The sequence below is a fragment of the Centrocercus urophasianus genome, unplaced genomic scaffold (assembly GCF_019232065.1).
Source record: "Centrocercus urophasianus isolate 14NV4802_14NV808 unplaced genomic scaffold, USGS_Curo_1.0 seq_26, whole genome shotgun sequence".
NCBI classification, from domain to species: Eukaryota; Metazoa; Chordata; class Aves; order Galliformes; family Phasianidae; genus Centrocercus; species Centrocercus urophasianus.
In genome coordinates this window covers 4,867,805-4,886,980 of record NW_024884822.1, presented here as the reverse complement: position 1 = coordinate 4,886,980, position 19,176 = coordinate 4,867,805, and the positions used below count along the sequence as shown (strand labels likewise).

The window sequence follows — 19,176 nt, the reverse complement described above, 5'->3', positions numbered from 1 at the left end:
AGAAAGTGTCTATTTTTATACACTGTCCACTGAATTTTAAATATTATATAAAAGTAGTGTAGGAAACAACATCTTCTGTTTAGGCAGCCTGAATTAATGTCCTAACTATATAATTTTCATTCCACTTGTGACTCTGTAAATCTTATGTTCTCTTTTGTACAAATGAACCTCAACAGAAGCAGAGGAGCCACCAAGAACCTGTAGACTAAAGGCTTGATTGAGCAACATATTTAAGTTAAGAGCTGCCATCTAGGTGTTCAGTGTGGAATAACACTTTATAATACTTCAGTGAGAAATCAGATAATTATCTAGGTATTAAGGACTTCACAGTCATTCCTCTTTGTGTGCCTATGAAATTTTTAGGCAAGTTTTCTATTAGTTTTCTGAGAGTGCCATTCTAGATGTCTAATGTGCATACACACAAACAGCTGAACAGCTGAAGCACTGGTGTGAAGTATAGGACGTGAATTTACGAGCATCTATTTCCCAAGTTCTTTTGATTTGCATGCTCACCTTTCCACATTTTCAATCTTTTATTCTCTTCTGCATCCCTCTCAGGCATTTAAGATCTGTTGCAAAATGTGCACTGAGAGAATTTTTATCTAATAAAACCCTAAGTAGACAGAACACGCTCTTCTGTTTTAAGGCCCATCTCTCATCTGCTTGCCATTTTCCTTTTCCTCCTTCCCCTTTCTCAGGGTGTGGGTCTGTTAGAACCTGCCCCATTAGTCAGAACGAGGCCAAAGGGGCCTGTAAACCATTGACAGCCCCCTGGTCCTCCCTTTTTTCTCCCTTTTTTTTGTTCCTCCAGCTGTTGGGTCTGCTGTCCCCGTCACAGACACAGACTGACCTAGAGATAACTCTGTGACAGGCCCAACTTCAGCCAAAACTTCTTCCAAGCCTCTGGAAGTTCACTGAAGCTGAGACCAACCTTCAAATTAGGCCAGAGGGAAAACTTTTCCTGCTCTGCTTCTGATTTAATGTAGCATTAGAGAAAGCACATGGCAGAAGTGATCTGGGGAGTGAACAGCCTCTGAAATGCCATGTTCCCATTTGATCAGAAAAAGCAACTAACGGCTGAAGAGGACTTTAATTGCAATATCATGTAGTGGCCAAGATGATAATACTTCATATTCACAGTCTGACAGTGTAGTGCTGGTTTGAAACAGAGGTTCACAGAAAAGTTCATTTAATATAAATGACTAAATATCTTAGGGTCAGGGAGACAAACAGGGAAAGTCATTTTAAAAAGTATCCAACTTGAATTAAATCTTTCATCTGAAACTGGTGAAGGTTTTTCTTCATACTTTAGACATAACAAGACTTCCGCAGAGCTCACAAAAAGGGTTTAAGTAGTGTTAGATTTTACACTAAGAAACTTAATATAAACTATACACTGGATTTCAAAACATCTTTGTTTCTCACCACCAAACTCTATTTTAATCATTCGCAGACCAATGGAGATGGGGAGTGAGTAAGAGGCTGTCTGGGCTCCTTGCACCTGGCCATGGTCATGCTGCTACAGCCCTCTGTGTGGCATCCAGCATGGGGTTGGAACCCTAGCTAGCCAGGCACCCTTGAGCTGGGTTGAACTCAGCCCATCACACAGTCAAAGCACAGCCCATACAGAACTTGTCCTTTGACAAGGAAGGGAAAATACATACATTTTTCAGCTAGGTCCGTTTGGCTGACTTCTGGCCATTTATAAAGTGCTTTGCTGGTGACGTGCAGTGTTATATAATTATCTAGATCAGAACACTGAGAAAAAGATAAGCAAACTTTGGTATTTTCATGCCTTTATTAAATACAGAGGCCAACAGCCTATTTATATCAGATGTTTATTATATATCACAATACATACCAATGTATACACTAATGTATATACTCTGATTAACTTAAGCTGAATCACATAGATATTGCATGACTTTCAGTAGAAGATATGGCAAAACGTTTTTGGTTTTTTTTTTTGTGACTGACTATAGGGATAATATTGAAAAGAAAAATTGGTCATTTACAGTACGGTGATCACAGTAATACAGCACACAGCAGGTAATATAACCATGTTTCTCTTGTGCTTGCCCTAGACACAATCATAATCCAAAGTTTCAGTTAGGTGCACACAAAAATACGTAACATGCTCTTCTCCCATTTGATGCTGCTCTACTTTGCAAAGCTCTACACATCCTTGAGTTCGGGTAGACTCCGTTCTGCCAAGACGCTCACATGTTAAGACTTTTGAACATGCACAGACAGTTGCTGTGGAGTTGGTTGGGGCTGCAGAAGTCTTCTTATTGGAAACAGTTTAGTGGATAGGGCCAAGAAAAGCATTGCATTTTCTTTGTAAGCTCTGAAATCTTCGTAATTTTTTTCTGATCAAATGTATCTTCAGTTCTTATCCCAGTCCCATCATCTTCTTACACTTTTGGTACTGAAAAACCACAGATATGCTGCATCTGCAATAAATAAATAAATAAACAAATAAAATTCATTTGCCTGCTTTTCCCTTTTTTTTTTTTTTTTTTTTTGCTGGTAAATTCTTCAGCAGTTATTAATGGTCTCTGTGTTTATACTGCACTGTATCTTAAAATTTGTACCTTACCTCTAGCCAGTATGGATTAAAGAGTTGATGTTTCCTCAGTAGTCAACTGCAAAGCCATGAAGTGGATGTAAAATACTTGCTTTTTTTTTTCCCTCTTCTTTTATTTGGAAATAGAAGTTTTTAAATGCAGTTAGTCAATAATCATTATCTCATATATGTAGTTACATTAAGGGTAATGATCTAGAAAAGCACTGTTCATAATCAGGCTTTCTCAACAAGAAGATTTTGCTGCAAAGTAGGCAATTAATCTTCAAATAGACCATGTAAAACACAGGTGTTCAGTGACATGCAGATTGGTGTTATCAGTATTACAAAGTCTTTTTTCATAGCATGTTGGAACCAGTAAGGAAAAGAGATAATGCATTTGCAGTTTTCCATTGGAAGGAGATCGATGTCTTTATAAATAACTTTTTCTTCTGAAGACAACTCTTCATGCATCATGAAAATTCTAACATTAGGATCTGCTAATCTGAATGGAAAATACAGCCTAAAATTAGTTACAAACCATCTGTGTCCGTGTGCTCAGTCATTCACAAGTTTGAAATCTACATTCCTACTCTTTACATATGAAATAACATATAATTAAATAAAAAATAAAATAAAATAAAATAAAAAAAAATAAAATAAAGGAACAAAATCTTTATATATGAAATGTATTAAATGATTTGAAGAAGCTGCTGCTTAATCTGCTTTCTGCTGTTTAAAGGCCACTACTTATCTCTGGGAAGTACTATTTTCCACATTAATACCTTATTTCACTTGGATGAAAAGCAAACAGTATCCAAAAATGAAAAGAAAAGATGTTCCAGATTGAGGAATTATTGACAAATGCATAACTATGCTACAAAAATCAAAATAATTTCACTAGACAGAAGCTTTGAGGCCTTCTTAGTGTTATGGCTTAACAACATACCAAGGAAATACCTTGTAAAAAAAGTGAAAAATGCTACTAGCCATTTCTACATCTGACCTTGCAGTTCTCCTCAGTCCATTTGGGTACCTCATGGACACAGAGACAAAGCCTATTACAGTCCGTAACAAAAATAATCCAGTTGGCCGAGAAAGGAATAAAAGCATCGAGTCCTGAACATGAACACACACCCAAACTACTACTTTGTTGTATATAATGAAAGATGTCTCTGTATCTGGGAATTTGAAGGAAATCTCCCTATATTGCAAGAGAGCCTGGAACAATAATTTATTTCATTGCCAAAACAGCTTCTCAGCTGGAAAAAACTGGCAGTGCACTATCTGAGTTGATAAACCTTGCCAGTGCCTAGCAGCAAGGAGAAGACTTGCTACCTTCTAGGAAGATTATCATTTCAATTTTGTTTTCCTACTACTTTCAGCTATGCTGATTTGCTGCTTTCATTCCATATAAGAAGAAGAGGAATGTGGTTCTTTTCAGAATAATACATTTGCTGACTTTAATTCTTTAATACTCTCTGTTCTTTCTTGTAACATAAATGCTTTTTCCTCTGTCAGAAGGTGTCAGCAGAAGTCAACACAGCAGGTGTGGGGTCCAATGGTCTTTTGCAACTTTCAGAATGTTGCTAAAATTTATTTTTAAAAGTTTAAAATTTCTCTTCTGCTTTCCCTATCTAAATAACGAAATAAGCTGAAATGCCACTGTGTCCTAGAGATGTTGCCATGTTCAGAGTATTAGAGATCAAATTGTCTAAGCTTTGACATCTAATCAACAGCACTAACAGACTTGAATGCAAAGCAGAAAACACTGATTTTAAGAATTAAATATTCTGACCGTATGTGTGGATTATACTCTGCCAAATAAGGAATATCAATCTTAGAAGTTATCCTTGTGATTAAAAGGACTAGCTCCAGCTCTTCAAATGTTTGACACTGCTTTAAAGATGTGCATTCATCAGCAGTCCTACTTTCCAAAATCACTCTAAGAATTGGTCACTACTTAAAAAAAAAACAACAAACCCTTAAGAGAAATTAAATTTATGCTGAGATTTTAAATGATGGATGTTGAAAGAGATATGTACAGAGCACTAAGTTCACACAAACTCAAGACTTCAGCCTGAGTGATTTCCAATGCAGCCTGTTCCAGAATAAGGCCAGAAGCAGATGCTTTTTTTAAATTTCACCTGATTAATGTCCTTTTGTAATGTATTTGTTACCTGCACAGATATCTACATGCTCTTCTTGAAGGGAAACCTATTCTGCAATGCATTTGTAATGGGGTTAGGCCAATAAAGTCCCTGATAAAAAAGGAGAGTTTGTCTCCAAAAGTGAATAATATTACAGAATACAGTATCAATTCTTACGAATACCACACACACACACAAAAAAAAAAAAAAGAAAAAAGAAAAAAGAAAAAAGAAGAGAAAAAAGAACAAGCCACTGCTAGTTAAACCTAAAAGAAATCAAGGCGGAAAGAGGGAGTACTTATGTAGTTTTTCAGATACAACGTACATAAACACATTAACCTACATAAAAACCAGCATGGCAACTATCCACTATTTTTCTCAGAAATAAATATGGTTCCATTATTATCTTGGTTTCTAGATAATAAAAAAAGAAAAAAAAAAGGAAAAAAAAAGAAAAAAAAGAAACTTTACATTTCCTTAACTTTGACAATGCCTCATATTAACCTTTAGAGAATACTTGTATGCATCAGAGACATTCCACATAAGAAAAACTATTTTTAAAAGTCACTGACATTACTATCATTACTATCCCCTGAGAGAAGTGAGATGTTACCCGGGGAATACTCTGAAGAAGAATAGTGTCAGACACAATAATAGCCAGTAAGAGCAGTCTGCCCTGAGCATCCACAGATTCAGGGCTAGGACTGAGAAATACGCCTTTGAAGGGTAAAATCTGGCTCTCATAAGCCTGAACATGATCTCTTAGGAAACCATTTCCCTTCCAATGACAAAAAAATTCTAATAATTTACAATAGAAAGAGTATCAGGCTCTAAATATTCACAGACCTACAGTTCTTTTAAGTGATTAGTATTTCAGACTTGGAAGGTGTACGGGTGATTTTTTGATGACTCAGTGAGGCAGAGTGACAAACATCATCTCTCCAGAGTGAAAATATGGGATGGTGACCTCGTAATCCTGAGCTCTGACTGCAGGAGGGTATTCTGGCAGGATTTCCAGAAAGGCAAAAACATTTTTCACTGCTCACATAAATTGATTATTACCCTTTGAAATTGATATTTGACATTTTTTTCCCTGTACATTTTAGCAGAAGAACTGTTGAGCATGATAGGACTAAGGTTTTCTTTGCCTGCTACCCATGGTAGCCTGCATCAGTCACAGAGTCTGAAATGAAGACCCCATGGCTGACCTTGTAGAAAACGAAAAAACTCAAAGGAGATACATATATTACACAAATCCCTGTTCTCTTCTTGGTGACTGAGAAAAATCGGTACATCTTCTTTCTCATGTAATTTCAAATGTCAGGGAATTCAGGGTTTAATCACTGGACTCCGTCTCATTACATGCCAAATCCCCATAAATATTTTACATCAATATCTGGAATTCAGGCCCAAGAGAAATTCTAAGTTTTGTGTCATTGTCAATACTATTTCCTTCTTCATTACCCCCTAAACTCAATAAAATATTCAGACTAACTTCAGGATGTGGTCCAGAGTGTCTACTTGAATTGAAACAGCAGTTCTGAACCCCCTAGGTTATAAGGGATTCTGGGGATCCTTAGTCCCATCTTCTGCCCGAGGCACATTCTGAGGGCCATGTCCAGACTAGCTTTGGAAGATCCAAGGATGGAGATTTCACAGCTTCTGTCAGTCCTGTTCCAATATCGTACCACTGTTATGATAAAAAAAAAGTCTTATGTTACATCTGCTTGCAATTTGTAATTCTCCAACATGTCTATTATCTCTTGTGCTATCCCTGTCAGTCCTTTGAGAAAACTCTTCCTCAAATTTCAGCGTACCCTCCCATTAAGTACTTGTATATTTCCATCATCAGAGACATCATGATCCAGAGAAGGCTTTCACCAAGAACTTTTTGGATTTCAGAGATTTAATACAGTCACAATCTTTATAAAAGAACCGTGGAAACTCATTCCTGAAGTTTGTGGGTGACTGCAAGATTCGAAAAGAACAGCATTGGTCATCCTTCCCATATCATTTTGGATTTAGAGTGGGTGTCCTTCTGCCACCTGCTTGTCATTCAGCTGAGGTCCAATTTGTTACTTGCTTTAAAAATGCACCGAATTTTGTCTTGAGTGCCAGCCCATGCCTATTCATGGAAAATGAAAATAAAATCTCTCAAACTGCCTTTAAAAGAGTCTTCCCTGCTCACAGGAACAATCAATTTCAACAACAATCTTTCTCTCTGTTCTACAGCACAGAATTCATCATAAGAAACAAGAACCTACCTGGCTTTTAGAACATGAGAAAAGGAGAGAGATGTGATTTTTTAGGGCTAGAAAATGTCTTACCCTATAAGGTTACCCAGATATTTAGTGTCAGTCACAGGGCATGCAAGGGTGGATTTGTTCTAGTACGAATAAAATCACTCCATTAGTTCTAATGTCTTATGTAACCACTTGATCCACTTCACTGGTTGTAATGGTCTGCTGGGACAAGGTTCTGAAGTAGCATAGTGATCCCATTATTTTGTCAAGTCACACTGCAAATAGCTGCTTGTATCACTTCAGTCAAACATGGTCTGTGGTGTCTAGGTAGAAAGTCAGAAGGTAAGGCCCTTCAAGAGACGCCTTATTCTTGAAACTGAGAATCTTGGTCTGTGAAAAATCTTCCTTCTCAACATTTAATACTGAGTTTAATGATACCTGTGTCCACAGACACATGATTGTACACTGATTCTAAGAAACACCATGCTCCAACCTTGTGATCTTTAGTGAGCAGTTTTTTATCTAACCTGTTATCCTTTATACAATGAAAGTGTTTTCTAAATGAAGACACACAGGGTAAAAAGAGGTACTACTCCTTTTAAGGGAAGTGTTGGTATAAATGATCAGACAGTCTCTTCTTTTCTATTTTTCATAAAGCAGCATTTTTTTCCTAGACATTTGCTATGATCCCTGAAGTTAGACCCTAAAGTGTAGATTTTTAAAGGCGTTAAGCACTTAAACAGAGATAAATGCTACATAAGCAAGTCTGAAGCCTATCTGCTAATTAAACTGCTCAAGTTCTTTAAATATAACAGATTTTATCATTATATCTCAGGAGATGATTTTCAGATACTGTTGATCAATAATGCTTCCTAATGATCACAGGCAAGTTTTTAAAATAATACGTTTATAATAAAAGCAGGTGCTTCCCTTAATTGGTCTATATTGATTTCTTTTATATACCTGCAGACCTGAGCAGAATGACACTTTCTGACCTTGTACTGAAAATGTGCAATGTTCATACACATCATGGAGTTTTACTTCATGAAAGTTCCAGTCCTCTAGCACAAGCTTACCTACTGACAGTTCTTCTACGAATCTACAGAAAACAAACTGAAAGGAGACACAGTGACTTGCAAAAAATATTTGCTTCATTTGCTGCTTTCTGTAATGTTTTTCTACTTAAACTGGATGTAGAATTCTTTGTAAGATTCTCAACATCTTACCAGGATTGCATGGTGTTGGAACGTATAAAAGAAGACTTATTTTTTTTAACAGAAATACACTCAGACATGCCAGGTCCTTGACAAGTCTTCATGAACAGTGCTTACCCTCTGGAAAGCCTGCTTCTGCAAGACCCAAGCACTCAACCAGCAAATTTCAACCTAACATATCCCACAGTTTTGAATCAAAAGCTAGCAATCTGCTATTATGGAAGTCAGTTATGATGTTCAATAAAAGTGTTGTGTGACAGCAGTATGTGCCCGTTCCCTTCTGAGAACAGAGTTATGAGTCTAGAAGTCATAAGCAGGTGCTCAGCTAGCAAGAAGATTCAGTTGCATAGCTATTCATTCCAGTACACGGGACATTTACCTAGCATAGCATCTGCCAGATTGCAATAAAATGAATGATAATGAAACAAGAATTACACATAAAGTATCTTAAAACAACAAAATGAAAGGACTGAAAAATTTGTATTATTCTCAAGCTCTGTTCTTCTTAATTTTGCTGCTGGGATTTTTATTTTCCAAGGATTGAGGGAGATTCTATGATAAAAAAAGAAAAAAATAAACCAAAAAAAAAGCTTCATGCTGTTGGAATGTATGCTTGTGTACATATAAAGCTCCTGCTATTTTCTGTGAAGTCATTTTAGGAACAACCTCCAGCATTTGATAATGAGAGTACAGTTTCAAAAGAGACATCCTCTGCAGAAAGCACTGCCCAGATCTTGCTCAGTGCTGCATGAAGCAAAGCTGATACTATGAAAAGAAAGAGAACAGTTTCTGTTGTTTTAATCTTGCATACTCCCATACCTTTTGATCTTCCCTTTGTTCCCTCTTTGTGAAGCATAATTTACACTGCTTGCAATTTATTTAGTTCACAGTTTGCTTATCTCCGCTGAGCAATAACGTAGAACACTGTGATGTTCCCCTGCAACTATCAGACTGTGATTTGTCTTGTTTCTAAAGACAGCATCTGTGTTTGTTTCTGTTGTACAGTCTGAATGTCAAATCACCTGTTTGTTGTCTTTTTAAAGTCAACATCTGAACCTCTAATTGCAGAGTGTTTGTTCAGTGACTAGAACACACTTTTCAGCTAACCTCTGATTTATTTCCCCTCAGATTTCATCCAGGGGCTTTGAAGGACAGTTTTGCAGCATATGTTGTAGCTTTTAATGGGTATTAACACAGTTTACATGCCAATTAATTAAAAAGTAGGCAATTCTCATAGAAACTGTTCAATATCAAAAGTCCCAGTAGCAATTATTTTCTTTAAAAAGTAGATTTATTTTTGCAGTAAGTAATTTTCTCATCTTTATAATTTAGTTTTAAACAACTGCGTATCTTAATGATGGAAAAAGTAACACAGCGCACAGTCTACTGTTCTAATCCAGCTACTGGAGAAGAATATTCTTGTTTGTGGAGACACTTATTCACTATTGTGTATTTGACTCCCACCAGGGACACTCTACAGTGACAAAAGGGTAGAGATGACTTCATTACAAACCTGGTATTTTCCTCAGCTTTGAGAAATAAGGTGGAGTAATTAAAGCATCATCAGTTTGATTTCTCAGAAAAGAAACAGAAACAGCTGTTCATCCATAAAAGACACAATGCCTGGTTTACCCTTTCAAACCAGGTGCTAATCGGAGCTAGCAACAAGCCCGCTCTGGCTAGCTGACCACTGCAGGTGGTCAGAGCACTCACTAGATACAGTGCTGACACAGCATTGACACCAGCCTTGGCTCAATATAAGGAATGTCAAAAGCATTAACCTGGACCTGAACACACTAAAAACGTTCTAACTAAGGCCACATTGCTCTAACCTGCACAACAGACAACACAGAGGAAATCAGCGCATTTGGCTACCCCCAACCCACCTCAAACTGCCCATCTGTACCAAGCAAACCTCATCAAAGCACAATAGTGACTTTAAAACTGCATAATTTCAAATATAATTTCAAATATAATTTCACTGTGTAATTTCAAATATATCCATTTTTATTTTATATATTTAATTGAACATACTTATGTCACTGAGATTCATACCAATTAAGTAAAAATTCAGACTTGAACTTTACTTGAACTTACAACTGTAAATCTAACATGCAAATAAAATATTGTTGGATACATTCAGAAAGCCTCGCAGCTTTTATCTCCTAACAATGGGCTTTCTGAAAGATATTCTCCACATACATTGCTCGTATGGTAAGTTTTCGAAAGGCAATATTCAGTAGTCTCAAAAAAATCAATACATCCAAGTTCATGGAAAACCCTAAGACAAGCTGATAAAGTTACCTTCATTTATGCATACACATGTTCAGAATTTTTGCATTGAATTTTCTTGTTAAAATTCTAGTTGCACTTTTGAGTTGAGAACACCTTTGCTATCTGACTAGATGCATTTTTGATCTTGTCACAGATTTGATGCTGGAAGAAGGTAGAATTATGCAGGGGACATATGGAGGTTAAGCAAAAAGGGAATCAGAATAACACTGTTAGCCTCTAACAATTCAGAATTGTGGATTCTGTTGAATACCAAAACCCATTTGGAAATTCAGCATTAGTGACAGGGAAGGACACCAATGATATCAAAATATGTTCCTGCTAGTTCATAAAGTCTTCTAGTCATGTATCAAGGGTGAAAAGATTAATCCATTATATTAGTCATTCATTTAGAGGTAGGTAATAGAAAAAGATCCTCAGGGACTGGCAGACATTTTCTAATAGTGACTTGCTGTTCTTCAATAAGTTCAGTCCCATAGGATACACAGTCCTAAACTCTCAATACATCTTCCTGAGTACCAAGAAATGCAATAACAAAGAAGTCCTATATAATTCTAGCCCTCAAAGCTTTACATTTAAAATTCAAATCTTTGAAGTCATGAAAGAATAAAACATGCAAAAAGGAAATGTTTCTAGCCAAGGTATAAAATATGATGTACATGTTTTACGTGATGATGCATTATTTTTCAGAGGACAGCCATAAAGAATAAAGAGTTTCTTATGTCTGAAGACCAAACGTTGAGATCATATGGCCTTTTTCAAATTTGGCATTCTGCCTCTTTGTGGAGAAGGCATAATGAGAACTAATAAATGTATGCTTTGCAATTATCTAGTACTATTCACTCAATACTATCAAATAATGATAGTGATTTACAGTGCTGTGGGAATTTTTGTGTTGAGGAATACTTTGAATGTCATGTAGGCAATGATGAAAGGCTCAATTAGATGTGATGATACAGAATTTCAGCAGAAAAACAAAGAGTTCAGATTAGTATTTCTTCAGATTGTAATCCTAATGAGAAATCCTGAATTTTAGAAACCTAAAGAAACATCAGAATCTGTTCACGTGCACACATGGTGGAATCCACTCTGCCTGGCTTTCATCAGTGCTCTCTTTTAACACTTTTAGCAGTTCAAAAACAAACAAAAAAAACCTCAAAGAAACAAAACAACCTCACAAAAGCAATGCAAAAAAAAGATCTAAACATAACACAAAAATTAACAAAAAATATTTTTAAAGCAGCATGAATACTTACTGCATTTGTCAGTGCGAATGGCTATTTTGTACAAGTTTAAAGTTATTCATACTGTTCATGTATGTTATTCTGCTCTTATTCAAAGCTGTTTCTAAATTCTCTACATCCCAAAATTTTGTTACTAACCTTCAGTTATCTGGGTGTTAATAAAAGATGACAAACCTCTGAATCTTTTCAACTTAGACCCTTTTCGGCTACTTAATTAGGACAAATTCAGAATTAAAAATTTCAGCCAGCATATCCGGAAAGAAAGTCTATGGAAAAAACTCAAAATCAAATGAATGTTCGTGAGAATAATTAGTTTCTCTACTAAATTCTTAATGATCTTGTAAAATCAACATGAACTTCCATAATTCAGAGTAACATTTCCAGTAGAAGCAGCTTTTCTCTTGGTACCTGTTATGTTTACTACTCAACTTAAACCATCTATTGTTACACTTACAATGACTAACAATGCTTCTCCAGCACCACAGAGGATGCTTACTTCTCATTCATATAAGGGTTGCAACAATTCTCAGCCCAGCAGTGTTTCAGACTGCATCTAGCCTAATAGAGCAACATTTCCTTTACAGAAATGAAGTCTGGCAACAATAAAGAAAAAAGGGGGAATTTTTCTTTTGTTGGTTGTTTGTTGTTTTTATCCCTTGTGGTACAAAGGTACTTCTTGGCAGGAATAAGTGAGCATCCTGCTGTGTTTTCATGTCAATGTTTTATGCATGGCCAGAAAGTGCTGAGAAAGTATTTCTGTGAATACAGAGTTAAAAAGCACTCAAAAACATATTTATATAGAGCTTTAAAAATGTATCACGGTGGAACTGTGTGTGGATTTCAACTATAACAAATAAGGGCAATGTATGTTAAGTTTATCTTCCTTGCATTTGATTTGCTCTTCAAATGCATGAAGGAGTTTAACACTAATGAAACAGATATAACCTAAAGTTTCAAGCCCAGATAAAGAGCAGGCAAGCATCAATGCAGCATTTTACTTCATAGGTTTTCCAGCTTGCAATCTTCTTATCAATTTCCTCATGGTCTTTTTCTGCATAAAAACAGCCAAACAAGCCAGTCTGTGTTATAGCTTTCTGAAATATAAACTTTTGGACCCAACAGCATTCTCCTGTTCATATGATCCAGCTTTCACCATTTGTCTCTTTAACAAGTTAGACCTCATAAAAAGCAATGCAATGAATATAGCTTCAGGATGCCTTTTATGCATTATAACTTTTATATTCTAATAAAATCAGATCCTTCCAAAGGACACAGCACTGCCAGATTCATTTTCACAAGCATTTCTTAATTTATACCCTATACCTACATGCCCAGTTTCTATTTATTAATGTATTTGTTTTCATTGGAATAACAGGCACAATAAAGAAGGAAAACGGTGCAAATGCAGATATTCTTGAATAACAATCTGATTTAGTTCTGGATCTGTTTTTGTCACACATAACACTCTGGAGATAAAGGGTTAAACAAAAGTGTTAAGCGAGCAGCCTGCACTAAGCTGCTGCTGTTAGGAAACCCGATTTGAACTGATGAGTAAACAGAGAACCCCTCCCAAAATCTGTATCTGGCTGTATCTACTGTAAATGTAGTATTGTATTTACATCATTTATGAGGAAGAATACTGAGATGATAAAGGTCACAAGGCCATTATAGACAGGAAAAGTGGGAAAAGGGGAAAAAAAGATTTTTCAAACAAAAGCTTCTGGTTATTCTTGAAATTTACTGTAGACTGTTCTCTGGAGAAACATAACAGCAAATAAATATTTCAGGAAAGATGCTGAAAAGAAAATGCATCATATGATGTACAAAGGAATGAAATAATGCTTCTGCTGTACTTGCTCTGCGTGAAACTTTGTTGTCTGTCCACTGGTTCTGAGTTGCCTTCGTTCTTTGCAGCAGTGCTTCTATTAAGGCTAAATAAGTTTCAGAGACACTTCCCAAAATAAAATATTTGATATAAAATTATGCATTAACTAGTCAATATCTTTACATATATAGGTAATTGTAATCAGCATATGATTTACTGCTTCATTTTGGTATTAATCTTTACATTATGCTGTTATTATTCAGCTTAGTTATCATGTTCAGGAAGATGACTTCCACTGATGCTTCAAATCTCATGGAAAACCAAATGTGTGTGATCTTCCTGAAGCACACATGAAGTACTAAAAGACTATGTCTAATAAAAATTGATATATCAATTCAGAAGGCTATTCACCTCCCTTGTTCATAAAGGAGGACCTCAAAGATTGAATTCTGTGGGTAAATTCAACTTATTTGGTAATACATTTTCAATAAATTTTTGGGAAAATGCATCCTTCAGTGCTTGCCTTCAGAAAGAATTGGAAAATTTCTGTTCATTTAATACATATTGTCTATCTATAAAATCTATTTTAAAATGAAATAAAATTAATTCATCAAATACATTCTATCCTGCATGTCTTTGGATTGCCTATATAATTTACCCTGTGAGACATTTATTCTCTTTGTCTATTCTGAGCACTACCACTCACTGTATCTCTTTTAAAGTCATTGCAATGTCTTTAATTTAAACTCATTTCAAGGCAAATATCAGACTGCTGCATACAGCTACACAAAACAATGCCAGTGCTGCCGACTTCTTCCAGAAATTTGGAGGGCTCACTCATAATTAAAAAAAGTTTCATTTCAAACTTTTTATTTAAGTAGAAGTCTGAAGGTTTAATAGAGATGTATATCCTATATTAACATAGATTTAGAGTAAAGTAGCTTTCATCCAGAGGAGATATTATTGTTGTATTCCAAGAGGAATAAAACTTCATTAATCAAATCACAATAAAGTCTTTTCTCATAAATGGTAACAACACTTAAGAACTTTCCTCTAGTTATCAGATGTATGTGAGAAACATATCCAAGATTTGCCATTGCTAAGAAACAATTTTAGGGAATGCAGACTGCGTGGTGAAAAATGAGATTACTACATGTAAAATAGGATTTGGAGAAAACACTTTGGGGATTATATAATTAGAAAAACAAGTTTAAAAGAAAAGTAAATAACTAAATAGTACAATCATGATAAAAAAATAATTGGTTATATGAAGACTTATGAGGAAAGATTAAGTTTGACTAGGGTTGAAGTGTTATAAACAGATTTTCTATAGGTCACAATTTGTCTTTTTATTCTAGAAATATATTTCTTAAAAAAAAAAAAGAAAAAAAGAATTAATAACAGCTGACGGAACTCTTGCAACCCCCTTTATTCACATACAGCAAATCCCTTTACAAGAGAATTCGTTGTCATTCTGTTCTTTTCACAAATGAGTTGCAGCAGCAGAAGGCTATCACAACAATATCGTATTGACTCTCTCCAAAATCAGACCCAACTCAGTATCCTGTATCAGCATGAAAAGAAAAGTCAATGGAAGTGGAGTATAAGTGCATGTTTACCTTGTTGCCAATAATTTAAATAAAACCTGAAGACTGGCAGAAGAGATAGAAGTAGATATAAGTTCTCTTGAATTCAGGTCCAGACTAGTAAAACAATATACATTTCGTAAAGGAGATTTGCTCCAGGTCAGCAAACAATTTCTAAAGGAAGCGCAGGTTCCTTCTTGAAGTAGGACACCCAGCCTGCAAGCTGTTACACAGCTTACAGAAGCATGGATATATTTCTGTTTTAACAACATCTAGATTTAAAATGAATAGCAGAAAATCTCTTACATTTTCATTTTGTTTCAATATCCCTCTCACAGATTTGGATTTTAGCGTTTGCTTTTATTAAGCATTCATAATCATTTTAAATTCCAATTGGTGAAGTTGCTGCATCAAGCAAAACTCACTGTTGTTAACTTTGGAAATGAATGACTTTTCTGTCATTGTCTCAGCAAAAATCCAAGAGCAGTTGCCTGCTGTAACTTTGGACTGAGTGATAAATGTAAGAAGATAGAGAAGAGCTCAGTCTTTAGAAGAGTGATAAAATTTGACATGAAGAATAAAATTAGGATATGCAGCCAACGGATTTTAAGCAAAGAAAAAATCATTTACTTCTTACACAGTAAAGTGTTTCTTTTTTCCTCAGGAAATTAATTCAAATTATTCTAGTATACTTTTTTCTTATATCTAGGAATTTTATGATGTTTCCACATTGGGAAAAAAAGAAATTAAATCTTAATATTCTTCTGAGTTAAGCATATTTGCATTTAGAAAGCAAAGTGTCATACCTTCAATCACTGTATATATATGTATTGAATGAACTGGACTAACACTTCCAAAATGGAATCTGTAACTTTAAATAAACCTCTTAGTTCAACCCAGTGTTTGTTCAAATTAATGACACATTTGCAAATGATATCAAGCACCCCTGATTAAAATCTGGGACAAAAAGAAAATAAGAGCGATGTATTATTTTCGTCTTATAAGGAAATATTTGCAATATCCAAATTCAAACAAAAGCCATGGCCGTGTATGAAGAATGGTCACTAAGCCTCTGCAGTGAGAATGTGTGCGAGTCCTGCTGATTCTTGGGATCCAGCCTGGTTCTGACCATTGCAGTGCTGCTGTCCACTGCCTTTTATGCAGGAAGTCATAAAAAGGCCAATTCTGACACGCTGTGTGTCTGATGTGAGCAGACTTAGTGACATATATTTGATTGCTTTCAAATCATTCCTTGCTTGCCATCTCTCAATGGGGCTTTATCTGAAGGATGAGAACCAGATTTAGGCTCAAAGCTGATTAGCTATTAGAGCATTTCTCTGCCTGAATTAATAAGTCTTGACTCCCTGGTGGAGGCACTGGCACTGGTACAGCTGCCCACTATTGAAGTTGGAGTAACAGAATTTACTGAGTATGGATAAGAGAACGAGTCCCCAAACAAAACTCATTTTTGGAAAAGCAACGTATACAGTTTATGGCATCCAATCATGGAAATGAAACAATAAAATTGGAACAGTGTGACTCAGGTGACCCATTACAACAGCTAGAGTATAAGGTCATGCATAATGGATGCACTGAATTTGTAAGTAACTCACTGGCTGACTGGCTCATGGAGAATTTTTCACTGAATAAATATAAACAGTGTGAAAGCTTTTTATGTACAGCACAAATAAAGCAACCAATAAATTATTTATTTTGAATCATTTAGTTTCTCTAGTATTGAGCAGTTGCAAGCAAGAAAGGTACAGGATGGATTCATGGCTCGACAAATTGAAAAATAAGTATTCTGCACATGATGAGAAAAAAGTCAAAACATAAAAACCTTTTGACACTCCCAATCATACATTTCAATTTATCTTGAGAAGGCCACTAAGAAAAAGCTTGCATTATAACAGAGTACTGTCTTTCTCTACCACGCAGTTAAAAATTAGTAGTTGTAGCAACTCTCAAATCCATCTCTCCCTGTGCACCTTTAGCTTCACAATCCTTCTGACTTCTCAAAACTGCAAAATTAAATATTTCCTGTCTTTGGGGTCACATACATCCTTATGGTGAGTAGTTTCTACATAGCTTACTCAATTGAGGACTGAAATTCAAAATTTATGTTTCTTCCCCATAAATTCAGCCCCATAATTTCACAGTAATTCTAATCTCTTATTATTTGGGACATACACTATTACATCTGAATACAATGCACATACACTGTTTTGTGTAGTTGTTCTTAAGATATCATTACTCTTAACAGCATGGAAAGAATTTATATAGACAAAAGAGTGAGCAAGAATTTTGGATTTTGTATTCTACCTGCATATTGTTTTGTTAAGTCGAGGGCTCAACATTTTTGTCCCCTTGGTGGATCCATTATAGATGACATCCAGAACAAGTTATTCCATCCTCTTCCCAACAACTTTTTGTTGTTGAGTTCTGAAGTAACTCTTCCTAACACTACTTTGAGATTGTAAGAACAGGACAATAATTTCCTTATTATTTTACAATTTAGCCCAGAAAAACCCCTACGGTACAGCTGGAATATTCATCTTACTGCTTCACATTTTCTGCCACAGGCAATTCTCAGAAAGAGAGATATAATCAGGAAATAAAAATAAACACACTAGCTAACGGGATGTTTATCCTATTGATTTTCTATTTAATCCTATAAAATGTTTCCAACACTAGCAGCCTCTCAAAAAAAAGCTCAAAGTGATATTATCTAAGGATACTTTCACACATCGCAGCAGTAACTTGAAAAGCTAAAATCTGAGGAAATGTGAGTAACGTTGCTGCATAACACAACTGAAAATTTTCAAAAGCAAACATCAACAAAGCAGGCATGTTGCAAATGGACTGAGAGACAACAAGGAAAAGAAGAAAAATGCAGTTTTTTAAATTTAGTAGAATTGGTTGGAAAAAAATAAAATGCAGAGAACATGTGGCACGGCTATGTATTGATTTTAAAAAAAAAACCCATAGGAAGAAATTAACATTCCCCAGCCTGACATTTAAGGTACTTTTTCAAAAAGAAACTTCTTTCAAAAATCTCCTCAGAACGCAACTAGAAACTAGAATTTTCCCTACAATCACTGAAAGTCAAGATATCTGAGTTCTGCTTCCTGTTACCCCACCTGGTCCATCAGTATGTGTATCAGGGCTAAAAAGGAAAGGAAGTCACCAAAAATACAGGGTAAGAAACATAAAAATAACGAAGGATACGTGATAAATAAAATAAACAGCGCCTTAAATAATTGATTAGATCTCTGAGTTCACTTTTATTTAGAGAACCAAAAACATCGTGATGAAGCTGCATAAGGAAAATGTATATTTTCCTTATTAGGATGTGTCTGTGTTCTGTTAAGAGCTTTTGTTAAGCTCTTAAGCTGTGTGTTAAGAGAAGTTTGTAAACCAGGTAAATGATCGCTTTAACAACGTGGGGTATTTTTTTCAGTGGTTTCAGTGAAGTAAAGCAGTATTTTTGGATCTTTCAGAATCAGTGCTGTGGTGGGTGACTGATATGGGAGCACTGTATACAGTGGAACAAGATATTCCAACTCTTTTAAGGAACATAGATAATGAACGTATGTTATAAATGCACATTTAAATTTCATGTTTTTGAGGGCAGAAATAATATACATAAAGAGCTTTGTTGGATAACTTGTCTTCTTGAGAAGATATCTCTTGTATTCAACATATACTCAAGTGTAACAAATAGCTATAAGAATCCTTGTACAGTATTTGAATTAAACTGTGTCAAATTGATAGCTTGACTCTTGCTACATAATTCGTTTTAATAACTTCCACCTGGCAGCTTAGAAGAAAACACACTAAAGAACAAGTATTTAGGCACTCAGTATTTACCTTTACATACACATGTATTCACTAGCTGAAATCACCCCAGAGAACTACTTTTTTACCCAGAACATGATAAGGACCAGACTGAATGATAACTGATACACTGTAGAATTTTATACTGGGGAAATCACAAAGCTCTCCCCAGTGGAAATGTACCAAGAGCAACTTTTCTACTCTGACCAAACAATATCTAAA

At 35.5% G+C, this 19,176-nt stretch overlaps 1 long non-coding RNA gene across 1 annotated transcript in view; it reads right to left on the bottom strand.

Annotated features, from left to right (window-relative positions):
* Positions 1-1,023: 1,023 nt before the first annotated feature.
* The window catches only part of LOC122164534, a 194,603-nt gene continuing 176,450 nt past the window's right edge, over positions 1,024-19,176 (bottom strand). The window contains exon 5 of the long non-coding RNA XR_006170246.1: positions 1,024-2,453. This is a non-coding gene — a long non-coding RNA (uncharacterized LOC122164534). The remainder of the gene's footprint in view (positions 2,454-19,176) is intronic.